This window comes from Xyrauchen texanus, chromosome 11 (genome assembly GCF_025860055.1).
Source record: "Xyrauchen texanus isolate HMW12.3.18 chromosome 11, RBS_HiC_50CHRs, whole genome shotgun sequence".
NCBI classification, from domain to species: domain Eukaryota; kingdom Metazoa; phylum Chordata; class Actinopteri; order Cypriniformes; family Catostomidae; genus Xyrauchen; species Xyrauchen texanus.
Genome location: NC_068286.1, coordinates 7,838,335 through 7,863,720, shown reverse-complemented (window position 1 = coordinate 7,863,720; position 25,386 = coordinate 7,838,335). Strand labels below are relative to the sequence as shown.

At 40.4% G+C, this 25,386-nt stretch overlaps 1 pseudogene; it reads right to left on the bottom strand.

The window, feature by feature from the left end:
* LOC127652059 (TBC domain-containing protein kinase-like protein) overlaps positions 1–25,386 on the bottom strand; it is a 63,511-nt pseudogene that overhangs the window by 11,405 nt on the left and 26,720 nt on the right.

Genomic DNA, 25,386 nt, shown 5'->3' with positions numbered 1-25,386 from the left:
GGATGAGTAGATGACATATCTGAACAGGAGATGTTTGTGTTGTGCTCAATGTGCTGCCTGCTGAAGGGTGGTTTTGTTCACTGTATAAACTGCACGTTGCCATACATCTGGTTTCAATTACTGCCCTCTGGATTAAACAGGTGGTACTACAAGCTCGCATTGATCAGGAATCTTCTTTATTTCGGTCCGGGTGCATTGCGATTGATTGCGTTATTTTTTTTTTTATTAAATCGACAGCTCTATTTCAAACACAAGCTTGTTTACAGAATGCTACTTGTCATATTAAACTATCCCTTTATCACTTTTCTACCGTCGCATATATGTATCATCATACCACCAAACTCTAATTACAAACCACATTATCACTGAATTCCACACTTCTTTGTTCAGGATTCTGGAGGAAAAAAAGGGTAACAGCAGAGGAAAGGGCAGCAGGGGTGTAGGGATATCTCGCAAATGTCAATGTTCAGCAGCCCATGAAATCAGTCCAATCAGTCACGGAGTACCAGCCTCCCACAGAGTGCAGCCAATTACCTGCGAGGTCACCTTAACGATGGAGGTAAGTTTAATGCTGATGTCCAGTGGATTCTAGTATTAAAGTGCATTAGATCCACTGGGCTTGTGACATTCTCATTGTTGCCTAAAGGAGGCCCTTTTGCCTTGGTTTCTGACACTCTAAATGCAGGCAAGAGTATTGACCTTTCATTATCAGCAGTGGCATTTCGATAGGCCTTAACTTGCCTGCTTGGATGCTCTGTGCTTTTGTAGAGATCCAAGGGAATGAGGGGCCACAGAGATGGTCCAGACACACAGAAAAATGGTAATTGTTCAAATTTCAGTCTCAAGACTGAATAGAGCTTAGCGGTACACAAAAGAGCCAGTTCCTCTAGGATATTTGCGGTAGCTGGCAATTTGATATAACTTCCAAAATTGGTCTGTGTAAACCATGAATCTAAATGTATAATAAAGGAAAAACAAATGCTCAGAAAGCTTGACACAGTCGAGACATATCCATCTGCACAGCCGCAATTTCATCATCTCAACATAGGGTTGCAAACTGTCCCATGTTAACCAGGTTGTCCCGTACTTTAACCAAAATCACAATGTCCCATATGGGACGCCTATGGTCATGTATTTTAGAGCTGAGACAAATGAGTGTGGATGCTATTGTGTCCACTATCAAATAAATCACATTTAGCGTTTAATCTTCATGCACTCTTTAGGAGCTAAGTTTATTTGGAGTGTTCAAATAACGCACTGTTGCACCGGAAATTAATACAATAATGCGTCTACGAAGTGAAGTACATATTTGCTTGAAATTCCATTATATTGATTTTAAAATGTGATTACAATATTAAGAGCTCAGAAAATCGCAGTTCAGTTATAGCAACTCTCAGAAAGATTTAGCATGTTCATTTAAGTATAACATATTGATAGGATATTGGTATTGGTGGAGTAGATCTGCTACACTGCTGCTGCTGCAGCACAAGAAAGGAGACTTACTCCTACTAGAACATATAGTACATAACACAGAAGTACTGAGTTACGCATGTGGACATGCTGCTGCTCCACAATTAGAAAAACACAAGACACACTGCATCAAGCCTGTAGGACATGCTGCTGCACAATTGGACATACAATATAATCACCATGAAGCAGATCTAGACCTGTGGAGCTGGGGAGGAGGAGGGTTTCAGAGAAAACCTTCACAGCCCAGTAAACTTGCAAACTAGCTTACTTGCAAACCTCTTATTTTGTTTGAGTGTATTTATCATTTTAGGCTTGCTAACTGCGTATTCAATTATTATTAGGGTTGGACCATATCAAGGCAAAACTCGATATAAAAAATTTGAAACATTGTTTTCTGTCTATGTGATCATTAATGAAACAACCCATCAAACATCATAATCTCTCTATCACTTGATTTTAACCCTACTGCACTTTTTTTCCACACTGTTTACAGGGTTCACACAAGGTTCTTAATGTCACGGTATTTAATCCTATGTCTCTTCCTTGTCTCGTGCCTTGTTCTTAGTGTGTGTTGTGTGGGTGCGTGAATGTGTGGGCGTGTTGTTTGTACCATGATTAGCGCTCTGCCGCAATCACTCCTCTCACCAGCTGTTACTCATTCCCATTCCCTTTAAATTCTCACCACTCTCTCATCTCCTTGTCAGATCGTTGTTTGTGATGTCCGGTGTTGTTCGCTCTTCAGAGTTCCAGTCCAGTTCTCTCGTTGTCCCTGTTTCGGTGTCCTGTTTGCTGTTACCCGGATTCGCCGTGTCTGTTCAACACTTCTCTTCACTCTTCTCACCACGATCATCTGACCATTGGAGACTCTGCGCCACTAGACCATCACCCCGGACTTTTCCCCTATCTTCTCAATTTGACTGTCAATAAACTAATTGTCAACTTGCAACTTGCTTCCTAGCTTCATTACGTCACAGAACGATCTGACCACAAGATGGAAGCAGCGAGTAACAATTCAGACAGCCTAGAAGAATTCGTGATGAACAGCAGACTTCGTATGGAGAACCAGGAGAAGAATCTCAATGACACGGCTCGCGCTGTCCAGGCTCTAGTGGCGCAGGTGTCCGGACTCACCCAGCAAATTCAACTTCTGCGAGCTCCCACTGCGCCACCCGCACCGCTGATTCCTCAACCACCACCAGCGCCCCCTCCCAGTCGGAGCCCCGCCTACCGGTTCCAGAGCTATATTCAGGTGAACCTAATTTTTGCCGAGCTTTTCTAACACGATGCTCAATGCATTTTTCTTTACAACCCAGAACATTCTGTGATGAAAGAACCAAGGTCAGCTTTTGTCCTGACGCTACTTTCTGGGAGAGCGGCCCTTTGGGGAACGGCGGTGTGGGAGAATCAAGATGAATGCTGCACCTCTTTTCAAGCACTCTCCGCGGAGATGAAGCGAGTTTTCGACCGTGCTGTCTCCGGTAGAGAGGCAGCCAGAGTGCTGGCCGACTTGCGTCAGGGGAGAGATCTGTATCAGACTTTTCTATCGAGTTCGGACGCTAGCGGCGGAGAGCCAATGGAACGAGGAGGCGCAGTGGGACATGTTCCTGCATGGGCTGGCTGATCGCGTCCAAAAGGAGATATACGCCATGGATCTCCCCACCAAGCTAAACGATTTGATCGCCTTGGCGCTTAGAGTGGACGCAAGGTTATCCAGAATGGAACAGCGAGTACAAACCAACCGCCCCTTGAGAGGATTAGGCGGTCAATGTTCTGGAGGCGGGGACGCGTTCAGCCCCGTCTGTGATCCCGAGCCCATGCAGGTGGGTCGAGCCCGGCTTTCCGGGAGGAGAAGGAAAGGCGGAGATCCCAGGGACTGTGTTTGTACTGTGGTGGTGCTGGACATTTTGCCTACAACTGTCCTTTAAAAGGATCCGCCCGATAGCAAGTATGAGGCTACTATCGGGTGGGATCTCCGCCGAGAAGACCTCATCCACATCTACCCTCCTTCCGGTAAGTCTTCAATGGTCTAATCACCGTCCACGACTGTCGAGCACTTCTGGATTCTGGGGCCGAAGGAAATTTCATGGACTACACTTTTGCACTCAACCACCAAGTCCCCCTCAAGTCTCTCACTCACCGGATCGCTGTTCACGCCCTCAATGGCCAGAAACTTCCCACCATTTCCCTAGCCACTGAAGACATCACTCTCGTCACGTCAGGCAATCACACCGAGACCATCTCCTTCTACATACTGGACACTCCTCTTGCCCCCATCGTCCTTGGTCATCCCTGGCTCACCCATCACAACCCTAAAGTGGACTGGCAGTCTAAGTCTGTGTCAGCGTGGAGCACTCAATGTCATAAGTCTTGTCTTGTTTCTGCCTGTTCGTCTGTTTTTGTCCCTGTTTTTCAGGAAGAGGCGGTGGATTTATCTAGCGTGCCCGCGGAGTACCTGGACCTGAAGGAGGTGTTCAGTAAGTCTCGGGCGGCTTCTCTCCCTCCACATCGTCCCTATGACTGTGCCATAGAGTTATTGCCAGGTACATCTCCGCCTAAGGGCAAGTTATATTCACTCTCGATTCCAGAGAGGGAGGCTATGGAGAAATATATTTCTGATTCTCTAGCTAATGGATTCATCCGCCCTTCCTCTTCTCCAGCGGGGCGGGATTCTTTTTGTGGGGAAGAAGGATGGATCTCTGCGACCTTGCATTGATTACCGGGGCTGAACAACATCACGGTAAAGAATACTTATCCTCTACCGTTGATGTCTTCAGCTTTTGAGAGGTTGCAGGGAGCATCCATCTTCACGAAATTGGATTTACGTAATGCTTATCATTTGGTCCGCATCAGGGAGGGGGATGAATGGAAAACCGCTTTTAACACCCCCAGGGGTCACTTTGAATACTTGGTCATGCCGTTCGGCTTGTCCAACTCCCCAGCGGTCTTCCAGGCACTCGTCAATGACGTGCTGCGAGACATGGTTGATCAGTTCATATATGTTTACCTGGATGACATATTGATTTTTCTTCTTCTCTCCAGGAACATGTGCAGCACGTCCGGCTAGTGCTTCAGAGATTGCTAGAGAATGGGCTTTTTGTCAAGGCGAGAAATGCGCTTTTCATGCACAGTCTGTTCCTTTCTTAGGGTACATCGTGTCGGTTGAGGGAATGCGCATGGATCCTGAGAAGATCAAGGCTGTGGTAGATTGGCCAAGTCCAGAGTCTCGTAAGGCCCTACTGAGATTCCTGGGGTTCGCCAATTTCTACCGGCGTTTCATTCGCAATTTCAGTCAACTAGCCACACCTCTGACCGCCCTGACCTCCCCAGAACAACGTTCAGGTGGTCAGACGCAGCTGAGGCTGCGTTTGCCAAACTGAAAGGTTGCTTTGTTTCAGCCCCCATCCTGATAACCCCTGATCCATCACGTCAGTTCGTGGTGGAGGTCGATGCATCAGAGGTGGGGGTAGGCGCAGTGCTATCCCAGCGTTCTCCTTCAGGCGACAAGATACACCCTTGCGCGTTTTTTCTCATCGCTTGTCCTCGGCCGAACGTAATTATGACATTGGTAACAGAGAGTTGTTGGCAGTCAAGTTAGCTTTGGAGGAATGGCGCCACTGGTTGGAGGGTTCGGGGTACCTTTTATCGTCTGGACCGATCACAAGAATTTGGAATATATTCGCACAGCTAAAAGATTAAACTCCAGGCAGGCTCGGTGGGCTCTTTTTTTCGGTCGTTTTGATTTTACTCTCTCGTACCGCCCGGGTTCCAAGAACATCAAACCCGATTCTTTATCACGTATTTTTGATCACTCCGAACGCCCGTCTACTCCCGAGTGCATTTTACCAGAGACTCTATTCATCTCTACACTCACATGGGAGATCGAATCGAAGGTCAAGACGGCCTTAGAAGGGGTAACGCCCCGGCTCGGTGCCCACCGAACCGTTTGTTTGTGCCGGAGGGTTACGGTCCAGCGTTATTCAGTGGGGACATTGTTCTAATGTGGCTTGTCATCCAGGAGTTAATCGAACTAAGTTTTTAGTCAAGCAACGATTCTGGTGGCCTTTGATGGTTCGTGACGTTCACAGTTTTGTTTTGGCTTGCTCAGTCTGCGCCACTGGTAAGAGTTCCAATCGACCCCCAGGCGGGTTACTTCAACCGCTGCGGTGCCATCGAGACCCTGGTCCCATATCGCTCTAGATTTTATCACCGCCCTCCCACCCTCACAGGGACACACGGTAGTTTTAACCGTGGTGGACCGGTTCTCGGCTGGCCCACTTCATTCCCTTGCCCAAATTACCCTCTGCCAAGGAGACAGCGGTGATTGTCATTGACCACGTCTTTCGGCTACATGGCCTCCCGACAGATGTGGTCTCTGACAGAGGACCCCAATTTGTGTCCAAATTTTGGCGAGAATTTTGTAAATTACTGGGAGCGACTGTTAGTCTGTCCTCAGGGTTTCATCCCCAGAGCAATGGTCAATCTGAGCGAGCCAACCAGGATCTGGAGAGAACGTTACGATGTTTGGTATCCAAGAATCCTTCCTCATGGAGTCAGCAACTGTCTTTTGTTGAGTACGCCCACAACACGTTACCAGTATCATCCACGGGCCTATCTCCGTTTGAGTGTAGTGTAGGTTACCAGCCACCTATTTTTCCTAGTCTGGAATCCGAGTCGCGGTCCCTCCGCTCACGCCTTCGTCCAGAGGTGTCACCGCACTTGGACTAGGGCCCGGAGACTCTACTCCAAGTGGGGTCACGCACCAAGGCCAAAGCTGATCGCCACCGGTCTAGGCCTCCCGTATACGTCGTTGGTCAAAAAGTGTGGCTTTCTACTAAGAACATTCCTCTACGTTCCGTATCTAATAAACTTGCACCTAAATTTATTGGCCCGTTCAGCTGTCACCAAGATCGTTAGTCCGGTGGCAGTCCGCCTCAACCTTCCTCCAGCGTACAGGAGAATTCACCCGTATTTCATGTATCCAAAATAAAACCCGTCTTTTATTCCGCATTAACCCGCCGGTTCGGTTCCCCCGCCGCGACTTCGTAGGCGGGAACCTACTTATTCGGTCAACCGTATTCTGGACTCAAGGCGGAGGGGACGCGGATTTCAGTACCTGGTGGACTGGGAAGGTTACGGTCCGGAGGAGAGAGGTTGGGTACCGGCCAGAGACATTCTGGATCACTCCCTTATCGATGACTACAATCGGCAGGTAAGGGAGCCTGGGAACGCCAGGAGGCGTTCCTAGGGGAGGAGTACTGTCACGGTATTTAATCCTATGTCTCTTCCTTGTCTCGTGCCTTGTTCTTAGTGTGTGTTGTGTGGGTGCGTGAATGTGTGGGCGTGTTGTTTGTACCATGATTAGCGCTCTGCCGCAATCACTCCTCTCACCAGCTGTTACTCATTCCCATTCCCTTTAAATTCTCACCACTCTCTCATCTCCTTGTCAGATCGTTGTTTGTGATGTCCGGTGTTGTTCAGCTCTTCAGAGTTCCAGTCCAGTTCTCTCGTTGTCCCTGTTTAGGTGTCCTGTTTGCTGTTACCGGATTCAGCGTGTCTGTTCAACACTTCTCTTCACTCTTCTCACCACGATCATCTGACCATTGGAGACTCTGCGCCACTAGACCATCACCCCGGACTTTTCCCCTATCTTCTCAATTTGACTGTCAATAAACTAATTGTCAACTTGCAACTTGCTTCCTAGCTTCATTACGTCACACTTAAGTGCTTAAAGTGCTTGAATTTAGCTTTTAGAAATGTAAGAACTGGTATATCGCATTGTTTTGTTGAAAAGTGCTTGAGATTAAAATGGACCATTCTTACGTGTAATATTTATCCAACAAAGATGAGATCCCACACTCCAATTACATTGAATAATGTGTCTTATAATATCCTTTATGTTCTTTACCATCGGATAAAAAAGTAAAAATAAATATTAATTTGGATAATAAATAGCACGGATGCACTAAAAAACTGAGACTTCCCTCTTGTTAATAAATCGCACAGACACCTTTGCAAGTCTGTGAGATGTGTATTAAACTCTTAAAGTGACAGTACCATTATATTGCTTGCTATTCAAATGAATGTAAATCTAATGTTATTACTTGTACTGTAAATTGTAAATGTTAATCAAACACTGATAGCTCATTTCAAGAAATAATGTGAATTGATATAAAGTAGAATTTGAATATTTAAAACCATTTTTAAATGTGATTATAATAATCAAGACAAACAAATGATTTAATAAATAAAAATGTAAATGTAAAAGTTCAGTCTCAAATCTGAAAGGAGCTCAGCGGGACACAAAAGAGCTGGCTCTGTTCTCAAAAATGGAAAAATTAATCAAATACATCCATACATGCCCATGGGTATTTGTGCTCTGAACACGATTAGGGGTGGAACAAGCTTGTGTTTGAATGGCTTAACATCTTCACGACAGATGATGTCAAAAGATGTACAGGATGTTGCATTAGAAATGACAAAGGAATGGAAATCTGTCATAAATTCAATCTCATGACAATGCCCTGTGGTGTTCAAAGTGAGACAGACCATCCAACATCTGTCTAAAAGGGAATACATTTGCATTGAAACAGGTGATCCATTTAAAATGCTGCCAGACTTCAGAGAGCCTTACAGAAAATATATTCTGATATCAAAATAAAAATGCAGATTCAAGACATTAGGAACGAGGCAAGATTATAGTTGGAATGGGGCTCCTTCATTTATAATGTTTTTTTGTATTGGTGCTATATTGACAAGTGTTGGGTTGGTATTCAGAAAGATTGCAATACATCTAATTTTACGTATCAAGGAGATTTATGTGTACAGGAGCATTATTATCAGCAAAAAATGATCATAAAACCTACAGAATACTTATTGCCTATTGGAAATTTCTCCACTGCCACTGTTAGGAATGACACAATGGCCTGCTCACTGCCTCCCTTCTAGCCAATCAGAGCTCCCTGTGACAATGGCCATAGTTCACAGAAAAGTCACTGGCACTTCGTCATTCCAACAGTCAATCATTAACAGGGTAACACAACGGCCAGCATGTCCTTGAAGGAATGTTTTTAAGAGGATTACCTTAAGTTCTTTGAGGGTCTGGTTCTTTTTGTTGTGCTTTAGAGCTCCATGTTATTGCATTATGGAGAAAACTAGCTTATACATTTAACAAGCCGCAAATACCCTTTTAAAAGCAGCCAGTAAAGCTATACTAATAGAGGGAGATTCTCCTCAAAATGGGCTGACATTATGGTGTTAAATGGTTGAGAGTTTAAGGGTAATGAACAAGTGTTAAACTGCTTGAAGAGAATCGTTTAGTGGAAAGATTAAGGCACAAAATTAAATTTGCAGAATAATATTTGAACACGGTACCGAACAGCATCAGACTACTCCTGCAAATTTAGACACTGAGTTGTCTGTACAAAATGTATGTAGTATAAAAGCTATGTTGAATGCATTTGATAACACTTTGAATTAAAAAGAAATAGTCTTAGTTTCTAAGAAATTACCCGGACAGGAACTGCCTTCATTTTCCAATTGCCTTCAAGTCATTTTGTCAAACTAAGACATATTAAGATTATGTACAGTACACCTTATTTTGACAATGAGGCTCTCATTTTCAATTAATTTTGTGCCTTATTAATAGGCAATAAGCAATAAAACTACTTAATAAAGCATGCTATATATTCCTCATCTTCAGCTTTGTAAATGAACATGTAAGCGAATATGAATGTGATTACCATTGTTTGATAATTGCTTGTATATTATTGTTGAATGCTTAATTAGCAACACGTGTAAACAGTTTAATCAGAACATTGTCTTTGAACACGACCAATAGTCATACAGTGCAGTCTGTTGCAGCGTTGCTCTTCCTTCTGCCTGCCGGCAAGCTTTCCCTGCCTTTCAAGAAACAAGGGGAGAGAAAAGAGGAGAGGGAAAGGGCAAGGTAGAATGACAGTGAGTGAGAGAGAGATAGAGAGAGAAAACATTTATTAATTGCTCGCCGGTTCCCAGACACGCCGTCGTCTGGTCCTCGACGACTCCTTCACCCTCTGGCAGATGACAGCCGCACCTCCAAAGGTGGACAGCAGTGAGTCCTCCGACCCCGGGCAGATAGAACACCCCTCCGCGTTCTGGAGGCTGGTAGTGAGCCCCTCCGTCCCTCGCAGACAGCGATCGTTCCGCCGGATCCAGGTGGCCTGCAGCGACTCCTCCGGCCCAATTGGGGGCCGGCCGTGTTCAATCCCCACCCTCCTGCTCATCACACTTCTATATTGCTCTATTTTTGCTATTTTATCTTTTACTTCTGTCATTTCTTTCTAATTGCTTGTCATTTGTTTATTTGTTCTTATTTGAATACAGTCTGTTTTGTCTTTCTTAAGAACTTGCAAGAATGTGTGCTTAATTAACAAATTAGTTTGTATTAGTTTTGTTGTGGATTCTATCAAGAATCATTCAAATTCACTGCCATTGATACATGGACTACAAACATATTTTTGGTTTCATGACAGTCACACTATACTGTCACAATAAAAGCCACAGTGGTTATTACCACACACCTTGACAGTCATTTTCAGAGTTAAACCATCTGCAACTACTTAATGTTGCTCAAAAACTCATTCAGCCATGTGCACATGATGTTTCTAAGAATCAGCTAAAGTTACTGCTATTATCTCTCAGTCAAACACACACACACACACACACACACACAGGTACACACACACACAAACCCTGTTGCTGACAGCAGGTTTGGCTATGAGCTCCGACTTGTTGGAGTCAGGCTTTAGTGACGGCGCCTGTCAGATGGCCGAGAGAGAGAAACAGAAAGCTTGTTCAGTAGACACATCATGCTCTAATGACCAAGAGATGACAATCAACAGCAGCTCTAACCGCACAATTTACCACACTGAGCAAAGTCAGAGAAAGAGAAAGAGTTTTTCTGCTCTGAGAGAAATGCTAGTATGACATAGGATGAATAAATAATACACCCAGGAGAAAATAAATACAAATGACTTTAACAACAGGATGAATCTCTTATTGAGGAAGATCTTATTGAGCCCACAAAAGTAGGTCTGAAATAATTACACTGTAAACTTGCTCAAAAGGTGGACAACAATTTTATGGTTACTCCCTTGGTTTAGGATTATATATTGGATGTCAACAAAATAATTAAAAAAAAACATCTTTATTTCTGTATTACCCTCAACAGGCCAGTAATTCATAAAACCTTAACCTTATAAGAAACGTTTTACTTTTCCAACAGTATGTAGTCAAAGCATCTTATTGTGAAGGATGATTGCATAACAGCTGCTCTGAGGCAGCCTTGAGTAAAGTATCTTCCTCAAGGCAACAGTGTAACAATGGTGTAACAACAGGGTTATGATCATTGGAAATGTGGAAATGGAAGTAATAAATTGTTAATAAATTACATTGTAGTCTTGCCTCTAAACTCTTACACTGAACTACTAAATTCAATGTAAATTAAACTTGCATTGGTGATACCAACTAGAGATCGACCGATCGATTGTGAATTTTTCCAATACCGTAACTAAGGTAGTGGAAAGGGCTGATAACCGATTAATTGGCCGATAGTTTAAAAAATGTTTTATCTTTACTATGACAGGCAAAGACAGAGGCTGAAAGAGCCCAAAATGAATAAAATCCATGCTGCAATTAGGGAGTTATATGCAGTTATTGTTCAATCAAAATCCCAATAATAACCACCAAAAATGTGGTGCATAATGTGGAATTTTAAACTATAAACAAGCTTGAAACCCCCCTATTATTTTAAAATGAAGCCCTCACTTCAGTTTAGAAAACTTGATTAGGAAATGAAAAGAACAAAATATGCATTGAAGTGTGGATAATGGAGTGGTGGTGGCGTAGTGGACTAAAGCACATAACTGGTAATCAGAAGGTCACTAGTTCGATCCCCACAGCCACCACCATTGTGTCCTTGAGCAAGGCACTTAATCCAAGTTGCTCTGGGGGGATTGTCCCTGTGATAAGTGCACTATAAGTCGCTTTGGATAAAAGCATCTGCCAAATGCATAAATGTAAATGGATAAAACATGGATGAATATTGTCACTGATGAAAGATTTGGATAAAGCAAATCCTCACAAGGTGTCAGGGATTTGTTTTATTTCATTTCTAGAGGCCACTGTTATACTGTAGAGCCATTATAACTGTAATCCTCCAGTATTGGCCATAGAGGATTATTTAAAAATAATTTAAAAACTACCATCATCTATCGCCAAACAGTTTTGCTGATAACCGATTGTTAAAAAAAATCAACTATAAGCACAGTTTTATATCGGTCTACCTCTAGATCCAACACAGCAGATATGAAGATGACAGTCATGATTTTATTGTTATGATCAGATGTGCAAGATCTTGAAATTATCAAATCAATTTGATTTGATACATATTAAACGGAAAGAGTTGAATTAGTTCAATCTGATGATGAAACAAATTTCCAAAATGTCATATAAATACCAGAATACAAATATTTGTAGAAGTTAACATACAGTATGTTTACATGTACTTTAAAAGTTCGATTTCAGTTGGACTAAAACAATAATTTGTCTTTTTGTAATGTCATGTTAGCACTTTAGTCCGACTGACATCATACCTGTCATTACAGTGCATTGTAATGACAGGGACAACCCCCTTGGAACAACTTGGCACTCAAGGGTACAATGGTGGAAACTCAGGAATTGACCCATTGGGGATTCAAGCCTATTCAGTTACCAGCCAAGACCTTAAAACTCTTAGCTGCATCACTTTTGAGACTATCTTAGTGCATGACTTGCACTCTTAGCTACCTGCATATTGCCACTATGTGCCTTTTGCACTTTCTCATTACTTTTCGAAGAAAATAGATGCAAATGTATGTGTGGGTGTGAAGGCATTTGTGACTTGTGAGATCATGAGCAGAATGAACATTTCTCAGCTTTCTCAGTTATGAATGTAGCTACAGACTACTGAAGCAATGGATTGGCAGACACGAGGTTGTGTTCAGTGAGAGAATAGGGAAAGATTAGGTGAATAGATAGGTGTTTGTAAAGCTCAGCTCTGCCTCAGAGCAATCGCTGATGAAACGCAAACAGAAAGACAAACTCAAAGAGGTAAAACGTTTCCGTCTCAAGTACATCAGATTGACACTTTCAACAGTGACTCAAAATATTTCTGCCACATCCTCAAAACCAGTCACATCTGAGCTATGAAATGAAATTCCTGCAGAAATTGTGAGCTCCAGCAAAGCTGTTTACATCAGTAAATGGGACGGTAAATCAAAGTGGGCCTCTGCTAGACATCGTGTAAATGAGAAAAATATGGCAATATAACTCTCAAGTAAGCAGACAGATCTGGTATGTGTGTCCTGATTATGATTTTAGGGCTGTGAAAAAAAAATTGGTCAAATTACTGCCCAATTACTTTCCAAGCGATCCAAATTAGATTTTTAATCTCATCTTTACCTGATTAGGGTACATATTTGAATTTATGTTTAAACATACAATGGCATTAATTATTTATATGCTTATCTTTGTGATGAACAAACACATTTATAACATAGGCTGGGCAATATGGCCCAAAATAATATCACAATATTTTTTTTTTCATTTCGTTCGATAACAGTATTTATCAATATACATTTCACTCCATTAATGGGGGGACAAAATGTCCACATGTTTGTTAGACCTCAAAAAGTAAACATAACTTGTTTGTTTACAAGTAATTCCACTGGTAGGCTAGCTTTTAATTTGAAGTTCAAGTATTCTCAGTTTATGTGTGACCTTTTCAAAGAAATTTCGCCAATTTCATCATCTTCAGCGGATGTTTAACTACACTGAGAGACTTTCTTGTGATGCTCCTCACTCCAGATCAGTAGGTGGCGGTAATGCACGTATAATGAATCATGAACTAAATAGTACATCAATAAACAGCAATGGTGTTGTTGGAGTTGTTGTGTTCAGTCAATTGCTGTATTGCATTGTCAGTGTTATCTTGTTCGGTACACAACTATATAATTTAGCCAATTAGCTAGCTGCTAGCTTATTACTGGCTTCCTCAACAGCAGGACAATTTAGCCGCTAGCTAGCTAATACTTCCTAATCGCTGATCTGCTAGTTGTGTGTATAACTTTGCCGAACTAATTGCAATTTTAGCAACACGTACCTGATCCGAATGTCTAGATGTAGAGCATAGGCTAAATATCGAAAAAGAAATGTCGAAAAAAGTTTTTCATCGATATCGAGAATTGTTTTTTTATAAATATCAATATACTAGCTGGTATTAATAGGTTATGAACGTGAACACTCCACCATTAACAAAATTCAATCTTGTTATTGGATCAATGCTTGTAATGTACCTGTTGTTATAAATATTGTTTCTCATTTCTATAATTAAAATGGTTAATACTAAGGCTAAGAAAATGTTTAGATTCATAGTTGTTTTTAATTAAGGGAATCAACACAAAAATTTCCTCAAGTGCAAGTTTACCAATTCAAACAACATGATGTTGGAGTTGTTGTGTTCAGTCAATTGCTGTATTGCATTGTCAGTGTTATCTTGTTCGGTACACAACTATATAATTTAGCCAATTAGCTAGCTGCTAGCTCATTACTGGCTTCCTCAACAGCAGGACAATGTAGACGCTAACTAATACTTCCTAATCACTGATCTGCTAGTTGTGTGTATAACTTTGCCGAACTATACACACAAAATTGGCATGTTGTTTCCAAACGGTCCAGTACACTAGGATTGGCCACATTATGCCGACAAACTGACAAGCACCATATTCCATCAGACATTTTTGCATTGGTTCTCACATGTTTACCTTCCCCTGTGGCATGACCAGAAGCGTGTTGTGTCAGCAGTGTGGGAGACCCAGGTTCAGATCCCACGTTGAAACCAGGAAATAATCACGGATGCATAATAAGTGACAAGCAGGATTATGAGGTTGCATTTTTCCCACTAACATCATATTTTTACTCCACTGATGGTTTGGTTCAGTTTTGGTGGGTACAGTTTATATAACATGCATTGCTCTTCACTGTATTACAACCTGTACGGCTGAAAACAACTCACTTTCGGCACCCTTCTGGGAACCTTTCAATCGGAAAATGGAGCTCGCACATGCCAAAACTCCCAACAACAGTTACCACTTTGGCTACTGGGGCAGTGTTAAGTGTTTCAGTAAGCACAGAATGATTTAAGCTAATGAAAATCCTACTGTGTCATGATTTGCACTTTTCAGCATTTTTTCTGTCACTATAAATCCAATCCATCTAAATTTCCACTAACTAAGCTACCCAATGACAATATATAAAATAGTAGCCACACAGTAGCTTATTATAAGAATGAATTAATTATATATCATGATACGTGTTGGGCTTCATGCATTCAGATATATGACAAAGGCAGGCCTGCACATAGTCGTAAAGCCTGACTGAAGCCTACACACCCACACATTCATAAATCTTACTGATAAAAACCATGCCAAAATCAAACAAAGAGAGTCCAAAACAGACCACAAATCCCATGAAGCCTTGCTCTCTTTACACCTTTGTGTGAAATTCAAAGGGTCTAACTCTCAACCCCATTGGACGAGGCCCACAAAAGAACGCCCCGCAATGACGTCCCGATGATGTCATCGAGAGTAGAAATATCTCTGAGATCCTTCTGGGCATTGCTTCCAGCGACTTTTCGTGCCATGCGTAGACGCAGCTCATCGCTGCTCTCAGGTATAGCCTCGTTGCACAAGGAAGTAACGTACGACTTGAAACTGTGGCCATACAATCTCCATCTCGCAGGATGAGTTGAGATTACTTTGTGTTCCACCGAATACTCTAACGGATCCGAAGGAGACCGCCTAGCAATCCGCATCTTTATCCGTTTGCCATCTGCAAAGTGAAGAAAGAAGATTTTGCTTCCCTCTTCAACCAAGACGACGTTGCTGATTTCTGTGCCAGCTCGCTGAGAATCAGCAGCCGTACCTCCCACCGACAGAGCGAGGAAAGCCGGCTTCTCTCCGCCCACACTCGCGGCCATATTCTCTGTCCGGAAATCTTGCATTACGTACTCTCCATGAGAGTCACGTCCGCTATTTTGTGCGCGTAACTCCTTTCACACACACACACACATGCACGCACACACACACACACCTACCTATCTTCCTTTCATGTGTTAAAGGCTTATTTTGTTTACCATATCTAATCATGTCACTGTAGTTGTAAGTCGGAAGTTTATCGACTGCATTGTATTGATTATTAGTTGATATTACTACATCAATAAACTTTGTGATATTTCGAAGAGAAGTGTTTTGGTTTGTTTTGCAGACACCTGTGTCAAACGCTGGCATTGGATGCCTTCATTGTTTCTTTTGAATGTCGATGTTCTCCGGACGGCGATTTTCCTAAGAGACAATCTAATGTTGAGACTGTTATACTGTCTGGTTGTTAGTCCCTGGTTCCAGGGTGGTGCCCCGGTGATATTAATCCTTGTTAATATTCTATTGATTTTGATAATTGATAGTTATCTTTGTTGATTGTTGAATTCAATAGGATCAATAAGCTAGTGTTAATTTGAATCAGTGTTCCATTGATTTTAATAATTAATGATTATCTTTGATAGTAATTAATATCCTATTGAATTTGATAATTGATGGTTGTCTTTGATGATTGTTGATTTAAAGGATTAAAAAGCTAACATTGATTCTAATCAATGTTCTATTGATTTTAATAACTGATAATTATCTTTGATAATTATTCATTATTGCTAATAAACAAACCCGCTCCTGAATGTAGCGCCCTACATACGATTCTTAAAGATTAGTATGACTTTTGGTATGTGGTGCTGTCCTGTATATGTCAAACATGGAGATTTTCATAATATGAAGGAACAGACAGGAAGAGTAACGAGCAGTCAGAGCGTCAGGTCACAAGAAAGGTTGGATGAGATCAGCGAATTACATATTTATGGATTAGGGCTGAACTCTCACATAAATTAAGACTTTGCCTTCACAAATTAATAGTGACAGTCAAGGCAGTTGAGGTCAACTGATGCCTGTAGCCTACATATGAGCATTTCTAGCAGAACACGAGAAAGAAACTCAAGAAATTTAGATTAAATTCCTGCTATTAAATTGAAATGATAAATAACTGACCTGATATATGAAATATAACTTCCAAATGTTCTAGCTGTTACACCTATTAGAGGTTTATTTAAATTCAGCTGTAGACACTGGAGAGTTTATTAAGCATCTCTTTAAGAAGTGAATTGTGGGCGTTTGAGAATTTCAATGGCTAAATTCACTGCTCTTCCAACAGCAATCCTTCATGGACCATTTGATAAGCAGTGGGTAATTGGCTGAACTTCATACTATCAGTACAAGGCAATCTTTAAAAGATAAAACTAAAAGGGCAAAAATAACTCAGTTCAGTTAAAGATGACATGAAATGGCTTCACAAACACATTTCTTTTCTCGTGTTGGCATCTTTCCAAATGGAAATTGGGGCACAACGTATCGAATGGCTCGGCCCTTTTTAGCGAAAAGCATTTTATTCTACACAGATCTGTTAATGCCCATGAGTGCAAAATCATGTCATTGATTATTTTGGTCCATTTGCACAGAAAAGAAAGATTATAAATAATAAATGTAAATATCTGCTATATTTTAGTCAACAAATGGGAGCACACTAGCATATAGATGACCTCAAAGCTAACAGACATGGAATTAAAAACACAAAACTGTTTAATTTCTTACACTTCTCTCTGTTCTTGCAACATAACAGATGTTCGCAATGCTCATGCATTTTAAGGTCAAGTCAAGACACTTACAAGTTCAGTTTTGGGCAGCTCCTGATATTCTGAAGAGTAATAGGAGGGTGATTTCCCAAAGCTATTGCGGTCATTGGCAGGTTCGGTTGGCTGCGCGTGCTGCCGGTAAATTGCACTTTTAGCAGTCCAGCAGAAAGGTTGATGGATTTGCAGACACAGCGCTCAATGTCAATCACTAAATGCAAAATAAGAAGGAGAAGAAAGGAGAGGAAATGTAATGCAGAAATCAATGAACAAATAAAAAACTACACCAGAAGGGAAGTCTAAAATATTCTAGGTTTGAATCCTACAATGAGTGATGACCATTTTTCCCTTAGGTACCACACTTAGGTCAGAAACATACATGCAAATATTTGAATACAAGCGTTTCTAGCTACGCAGACTACACTGAGTAAAGCATATGGACATGATTCTGTTGCTGCACAATTAGACAAAATGCAAGACATGCTGCACTAGACATACAAACAATCCCCATGTAGAATGTATAAACTGTGGAGCTGGGGTGGAGGTGGGTTTCAGAGAAAACTCTCACAGCACACTGCAGTGAAACTGGTTTACTTCAAAACTGAGCAAGACACAAGCTGATTGGCTAACAGATAACAAGTTCAAAGAACCTGTTAGCTTGCATCACAGCTTCATTACCATAATCATTTTGAAAAAAAAAAACGTAATCTTAACTTTATTCAGGCTATGCGTAAAGCATCGTGAGAGTGCTGAATCGTGAATTCAGCATTGGTTATCGAACCAAATCCATTTCTGCAGATAGCTACTGAATTTAAGAGTAGTACAGGACACTTAAAGCATTAGGAAACAGCAACAAAATGTCCATTTGAAAAGCTGCTGTCTAACTTTCTCCTAATTAACCTCAGATGTCCTTGATACCCTCTCCCGAGATTTTCCCTCCAACGGCGCCAAACACTCAGACTTCCTGTCAATGTCTTATTCACTCTCTCACAGTAATAGATGATGAAAAGAAAGGGAAATTCAGCTGCTCCCTTCAAATGCAAAGCAAACTCTCTTGAGCCATGTGCCTTAAACCTGGGATTAAAGTGACAGGGATTCACACGGATATAAACAAAACGGGAATCCTCTTCCACTCAGATTTGTCTTCTTTCTATCCTGTTAGTGAAAAAACGCATCCCTAATGAAGTGCTTTAGCATTCCTGGCCTACTATTCAAATCAAGTCAAGTATGACAGTCTCATTTTATTTAAAAGGATATGATCTGAATACTGGATTAAACATAATGGATTTACACTGGAGGTTTGTGGTTAGAGTTCATGAAAAGAATGGAGGCGAGAGAGAGTTTGTGCACTGTAAACCGTACACAAAAACAATGTGTACTGCCTTGTCAAATATTAATTTTGAAAATTAATTCTGAATAATATTGAATATGTGGTGTTAACTGCAATTAATGATTTATTGATTAATTATTTTCAGCTCCATCTGTTGAGTTGTCAGCCATCAGAATTAAAATCTGTGTTATTGACAAACTAAACATATTTTGCATATCACTATGTGACCTACTTAAAATGAGGGGAAATATCTAATAATCCCAAACAGTTTCTTTACAATATAGATGAATGAGTTGACATATCATGGTTGTGACAAAATAAAAGCACAACTAGATATTTGTAATAATAAAAAAATTAATACCTTGTATAGTAATGTTTATTAAAGACATATTTTTATATATAATTGTATCTGTAAATCTGTATTTATATATATATATATATATATATATATATATATATATATATATATATATATATATATATATATATATATAGACAGGGTCGGGAGTAACGGAATACATGTAACAGGATTACGTATTTAAAATACAAAATATAAGTAACTGTATTCCACTACAGTTACAATTTAAATCATTGGTAATTATAATACAGTTACATTCAAAAAGTACTTTGATTACTGAAGAGATTACTTTTGTTTTATTTAGTCCTTTCAGATGGAAAACACTTATACATATAAATTATACGATCCAAAGTGCATTTGAACAGCGATGAAACACTTTCTAATGATGTGTTACATTCATACGAGCAGACAGAGAAGTAAATTTGAAGTTTGGAGCAGAAGACCTTTGATATTAGGGTAAAAATCATATTCTTGATAATAATTTTTTTATTGTTTTCCTCTAAAATACCTAAAAATCCTCAAAATAAGTGAAAAAAATCTACCAGTGCTAAAGAAGTAATCCAAAGTATTTAGAATACGTGACTGACCTTGAGTATTCTAACGAAATATGTTACAAATTACATTTTACAGCATGTATTCTGTAATCTGTAGTGGAATACATTTCAAAAGTAACCCTCCCAACACTTCATATATATCTGTGTGTGTGTGTGTGTGCTCTCTGTGTCTCTGTGTGTGTGTGTGTGTGTGTATGTGTGAGCGTGTATTTATCACTTTGTGGGGACCAAATGTCCCCATAAGGATAGTAAAACCCGAAATTTTTGACCTTGTGGGGACATTTTGTCAGTCCCCATGAGGAAAACAGCTTATAAATCATACTAAATTATGTTTTTTGAAAATGTAAAAATGCAGAATGTTTTCTGTGAGGGTTAGGTTTAGGGGTAGGGTTAGGTTTAGGGGATAGAATATAAAGTTTGTACAGTATAAAAACCATTATGTCTATGGAAAGTCCCCATAAAACATGGAAACATAACATGAGTGTAAGTGTGTGTGTGTGTGTGTGTGTGTGTGTGTGTGTGTGTGTGTGTGCGCGCACGTTTTTGTGATAGACCAGGACAATTTTGTAAGTTATAAACTGGTTATCACAAGGTTATTATGCTATAAATGTGCTTTATGAGGACATAGACTAGTGTCCCCATATTTCAAATCGCTTAAAAATCATACTAAACAATGTTTTATTGAAAATGTAAAAATGCAGAAAGTTTCCTGTGATGATTAGGGTTAGGGGTTATGTTAGGTTTAGGGGATAGAATCTATAGTTTGCACGGTATAAAAATCATTATGTCTATGGAAAGTCCTCATAAGGATAGGAAAACAAACATGTGTGTGTGTGTGTGTGTGTGTGTGTGTGTGTGTGTGTGTGTGCGCGCGCCCGGCAAAACAACCCCCTACCTCCGTGTGGTGCTGGACGGGCAACGTCGTGGGGAGCGCCATGGGGGGGAGGGCCAATAGAGACTGTTCCCTCCCCGCTTTTTTATCATGGTGCTTTGTAGCCACCACAATGGCCAAATGGAGGCTCTGGATGTGTGCGAGGGGCTGGTAACCCCTTCACCTTCAACTGATTACCACTAAACCACAAATTAAAAAGTAAGCTAGTGCCGGAGGCCCTGGGGGGACAGGCATCTATGACGTCTCCTGGCCAAACTCCATCTGGCAGAGCCAGGAGACTGAATCCTCACCCTTGGGGCTCCTCCAGAAACAACAAAAAACCACTACGGATGGCCACGTGGAATGTTCGAACTGTCACAGCGGAGGAGTACCACCTGGATCGCTGTGGTGTTCAGGAGGTCCGGTGGACCGGCTCTGACTTGCCAATATGAGGGGTGGACTGTCCTCTACTTGGGGCAGGAGACTGCCAAACAACAGGGAGTGGCTCTTCTTCTGAACAAAAGAATGAAGGGTGCGTGGGAGCGTGGTGGTGAGGTGTGGGAAGCTGTGAGCCCCAGGTTACTTTGGGTTCACCTTCCCATCAACCAGAGGCGAGGAGTGGTGGTCGTGGTTACTTATGCCCCCCCGAAGATGGACATCTGTGGAGGGATGCGGGAAAGGCTGATGAGTCAGATGCCTTCTATGACCTCCTGTCACAGGTGCTGCTAAAGTGGCCCCTCGGGATAGAATCATCATGTTGGGCGATTTCAATGGCCGAGTTGGTCATGATGCTAGCACCTGGTCAGGAGTGATTGGAAGACATGGGCCAGATCAGCTCAATAACACACATTCAGTGCACATTCGTTGTGACATTGTTTTCGACAACCTTATGCAACGTCACAACATTTATTTCCATCCAGAGTTGCATTAATTTTGGTCCAAGATCTTGTATTGATGACGAGAACACCTCCATATTTAAATGCCTCTTCAAGATGTCAGTACTTTGTCTATCTTCACTCCACCTCACAGAGACACCAAGCAACATAGAGGAAAAGAGTGAAGACAACAATCAATTCACAAAAGGCATGAATGTTGCATGAAACGACACCTCCTTCCTACTCAGCATTTCCAATGTTGCCTAGACAAACGCTATTCAATCGAAATACGAATCTGGCTGTGCATTCCATATTCTTTCAATCTTCCACAACCTTTAAAAACAGCATTCGTCACAGTATTAGCAGATGTTTTTTTTTGGACATTGATATCCACATTCACATGTGAGAGAAACAGGTGTGGAAACATGCATGAAGAAGCCATCTGGATTCAGTGGTAAAGCGGGATAAGAACTGATTGACAGACTACTAAATGTTCCCAATGGCATCAGCCAGGCTAGAGTTTATGAAACCACACCTTGACCGGACAGATAGCACAACCCAAATGTAGCATTAGCCATTAGCTGAGGATTAGAGCTATTTTAACATTAAGGATACCTTTTAGATTTGTGATTATTTATCTTTTGATGTAGGTAGAGAGACTATTAATTTATGTATATTTTTGTAGTATTCAAGTAAAGAAAGACAGCATGTACATAATTATGTAATTTTGCTGTGGAACAGCCTGTGTTTACGCATTGAAGACATTAGCAATGTTCTCCCAAACAGATGAGGTTTTTATTTGGTTGTGAAAAAACTAATTTCTGTTCAGCATTATTCTAAACAGCACTCAGAGATGCATGAGGAGCCTGAATTCTCTTTACAGTAGGGATTAATGTTAGTGTGTCCATTCAGAGTCCGCAATATAATAATGATACACTGAAAAGAGAGTAAGCATGGGCCATTTAAAACCCACTGGCTTGTGACCACATTTCATCAGCGCCATTATTTTGCACACAAAACTAGTGCATGTGAAGGAAAAGAAAAGTTGGCCTTGATACAGGTGATGGCTTTTAGCTAAAACCTGTTTATGAGGGAATAAAATCAACTGAGGAGGCAAATTTCATAGACTTAAATAGTCTGTTTCCATGATTGCCAACTGAACATCTGCATTTTGTGGCCAAATGTAGTCATGGATAAAAAAAACAACTTCTACGATTTAATTAGTAACCTACATAAGAGAATAAAAAGCTTCCTAGTGGGTTATTAACAAGTTGAGGCACTTGCAAACAGAAGGCATGAATTAAAAGGCACCGTTCCACCTCTTCTATATTTAGAGCTAACAGTGTGTACACAAACAGTCATGTAGCAACAAGTGGGTCAAATGTAACATAAGTACAGAAGAATGTGATGACAATGCTCAAAGTCTCAATAGAAAAATGTCTTATTTCATGTTATGGGAATTGTAGAAGGGAGACTGGCATGAATGGACAAGTGTTTTAAATTTTCTGAAGAAACTGTTTGTTGCTTCCTTGCACAAAATGAACCGCAATGCTGAGTGTTTTTTTAACATGTTGCTATGCAGTTGCTAGGGTGATCTGGGTGTTTTTAACATGCTGCTATGCAGTTGCTAGGTTGTTCTGGATGTTTTTAGCATGTTTCTAGGGTGTTCAGGGTGGTTTTAGCATGTTGTTATACAGTTGCTAGGATGTTTTGAGTGCTGTTCTTTTTTTCTTGTTGATATACAGTTGCTAGGGTGTTCTGAATGGTTTTAGCATGTTGCTATGCAGTTGCTAAGGTGATCTGAGTGTTTTTTGGCTTGTCGCTATTGCTAAAGTGTTCTGGGTGTTTTTAGCATTTTGCTATGCAGTTGCTAGGGTGTTCTGGGTGATTTTAGCATGTTGCTATGCGATTGTTGTAGTGTTCTAAGTGGTTTTTAGCATGTTGATATGCAGTTTCTAAAGTGTTTTGATTTGTTTTTAGCATGTTGCTATGCAGTTGCTATGATGTTCTGAGTGTTTTTTAGCACGTTACTATGCCGTTGCTATGGTGTTCTTTGTGGTTTTTAGAAAGTTGCTCTGCAGTTGCTAGGGTGTTCTGAGTTGATATTTACTGATTCATGTCAAAAGCCTGTTCGAGACTTTCTGTATGGTATTGGTTGATCCTGCTTTGGCTTCGATTAGAACTATTTTAGTTATTGGAGCAAAAAAATAACTGGCCATGTTGTGTCTAACATTTAAGTTACTCTATATTAACTTCTTGTTTATAGAACCATTGTTAAAAGGCAATATCACTCTCACAGTTGAGCCGTTGTTCTCATTTAATATTGCTGAAATATATGTATTAATAAGTTAGAACTAAACTTTAATTCTCAGGGTACTACCAGTAAATAATTTTGCTTACAATAGGGTTGTCAGTAATCCCTGATCTATATTATTAAACATGTTCAAGGCAAGCAGTGGGTCTTATCTACACAATAATTAAACATCCCATTGGAGGAACAAAGTACAGAACAACTGCTCCAAATCACTGTGTGTGTGTGTACCACTGAGCAAAAATATTTTACCTATATAAGGAGTCTTCTCCCTCAGAGCTCCTTACAGACATTCATGCAGCTTGCCAGTAAAAAGAACAGAAATATGAAATCCCTGAATCTCAACAATATCGACCCACCCAGCACCCCCTCAATATAAAACATTCTCCTTCTTGCAATGGCTTTTAAATGTTTAATGCCACTTGCTCCTCTGTGATGGGGAAATGGCCATTTGAAACAAGTGATTTGGAGACAAACGGCCCAAATCACAAGATGCCAGATAATTGCCAAAAGCTATGGATGCCTGCCAAATATCAAGTTACTGCTAAAACACTGGCAGTGTTATTTTCATTCATGAAATTCATAAACTGAAACTAAAATACATTTCTATGACTCCAAAATTAACTTGAATAAAATAAAAATGACCACTAAATAATTTGACATTTTTATACACTGTATATTACAAAATGTGAAACCTTTACATCCCCCATTCATTAAAGATGCAGATAGATAGAGATGGCACTAGATATCCCTGAGAAATGTAATGCAGTTTAATAAATTTAAATGATATCAGTTAATGCATTCACTTTGGCAAACCTTAAATATTAAAATAACTTTAAAAGAAATCACAGAATTAAATTTAAAACAAAAACACAACCTGAGAAATGTAATGCATTTATATTTAATGGATATCAGTTTATGCATCAATAAAAGAGACACAAAACAAAAAATAAAATAAAGATAACTTGAGACATTTAATGCTGTTAACTGTAAATATGTTAACTTTGGCAACCCTGAAATATATATAAAAAAAATTATTAAAAAAATTCCTTTCCAGGACATTTAATTCTGTGAGATGCTATGTGGATTATGCAGAGGGATTGTGGATTTCCACAGCATAACACTACTTTGTCAGTAAGCTGTCAAAAAGCTTTGCTTTGAGAAATTTGCAGTTTTGCTAATACAGAGACAGGGCTTATGTCTAAAACTCTCCAAGCAACATTTAAAAACCTTCACATAAGGAAGAATATGGTATGTTTGAATATAAATCTCTCAAATCCAAGCGAAGCAAATGGGCTGAACCTGTTCATGTGGGTTTGGAGCAAAATTTGGATGAGTAAAATATGACACAATTTTCATTTTTGGGTGAACCATCCCTTACAAATAAAATGACACTGCATAACAGATTTTGACACAATTGGCAGCACAAAAACAGCACTGCCCAAGTTCAGTTGTCTTTGGGAACAAAGCTCATCAAACCCTATGTTGCGGCCTGTGGTGCATCTCTGGTGTTGTCAGGTGCATGGTGATATCTAATGGAGATCTGTCCTGTTAAATCTCTGCAGCTATTTCCTGCACTGTCAGTGACAGGTACTTATTAACCACTTGCAGTCGGATCCTCTTTTGTCAAAATGTGATTCGTATTTCTCGCCTGGCTGGGTATTTGTCTTATGATGGGATGGAGTAATGGCGTGTCTCTTGCTCTGCTATTTAACGGATGATCAAATTGGCTTGTTTAGAACACAGCCTTTTTTGAAGACATTTCTGTCTAATCAATAACAACGTAACAGTCATTTACATCGCCCTTGATTA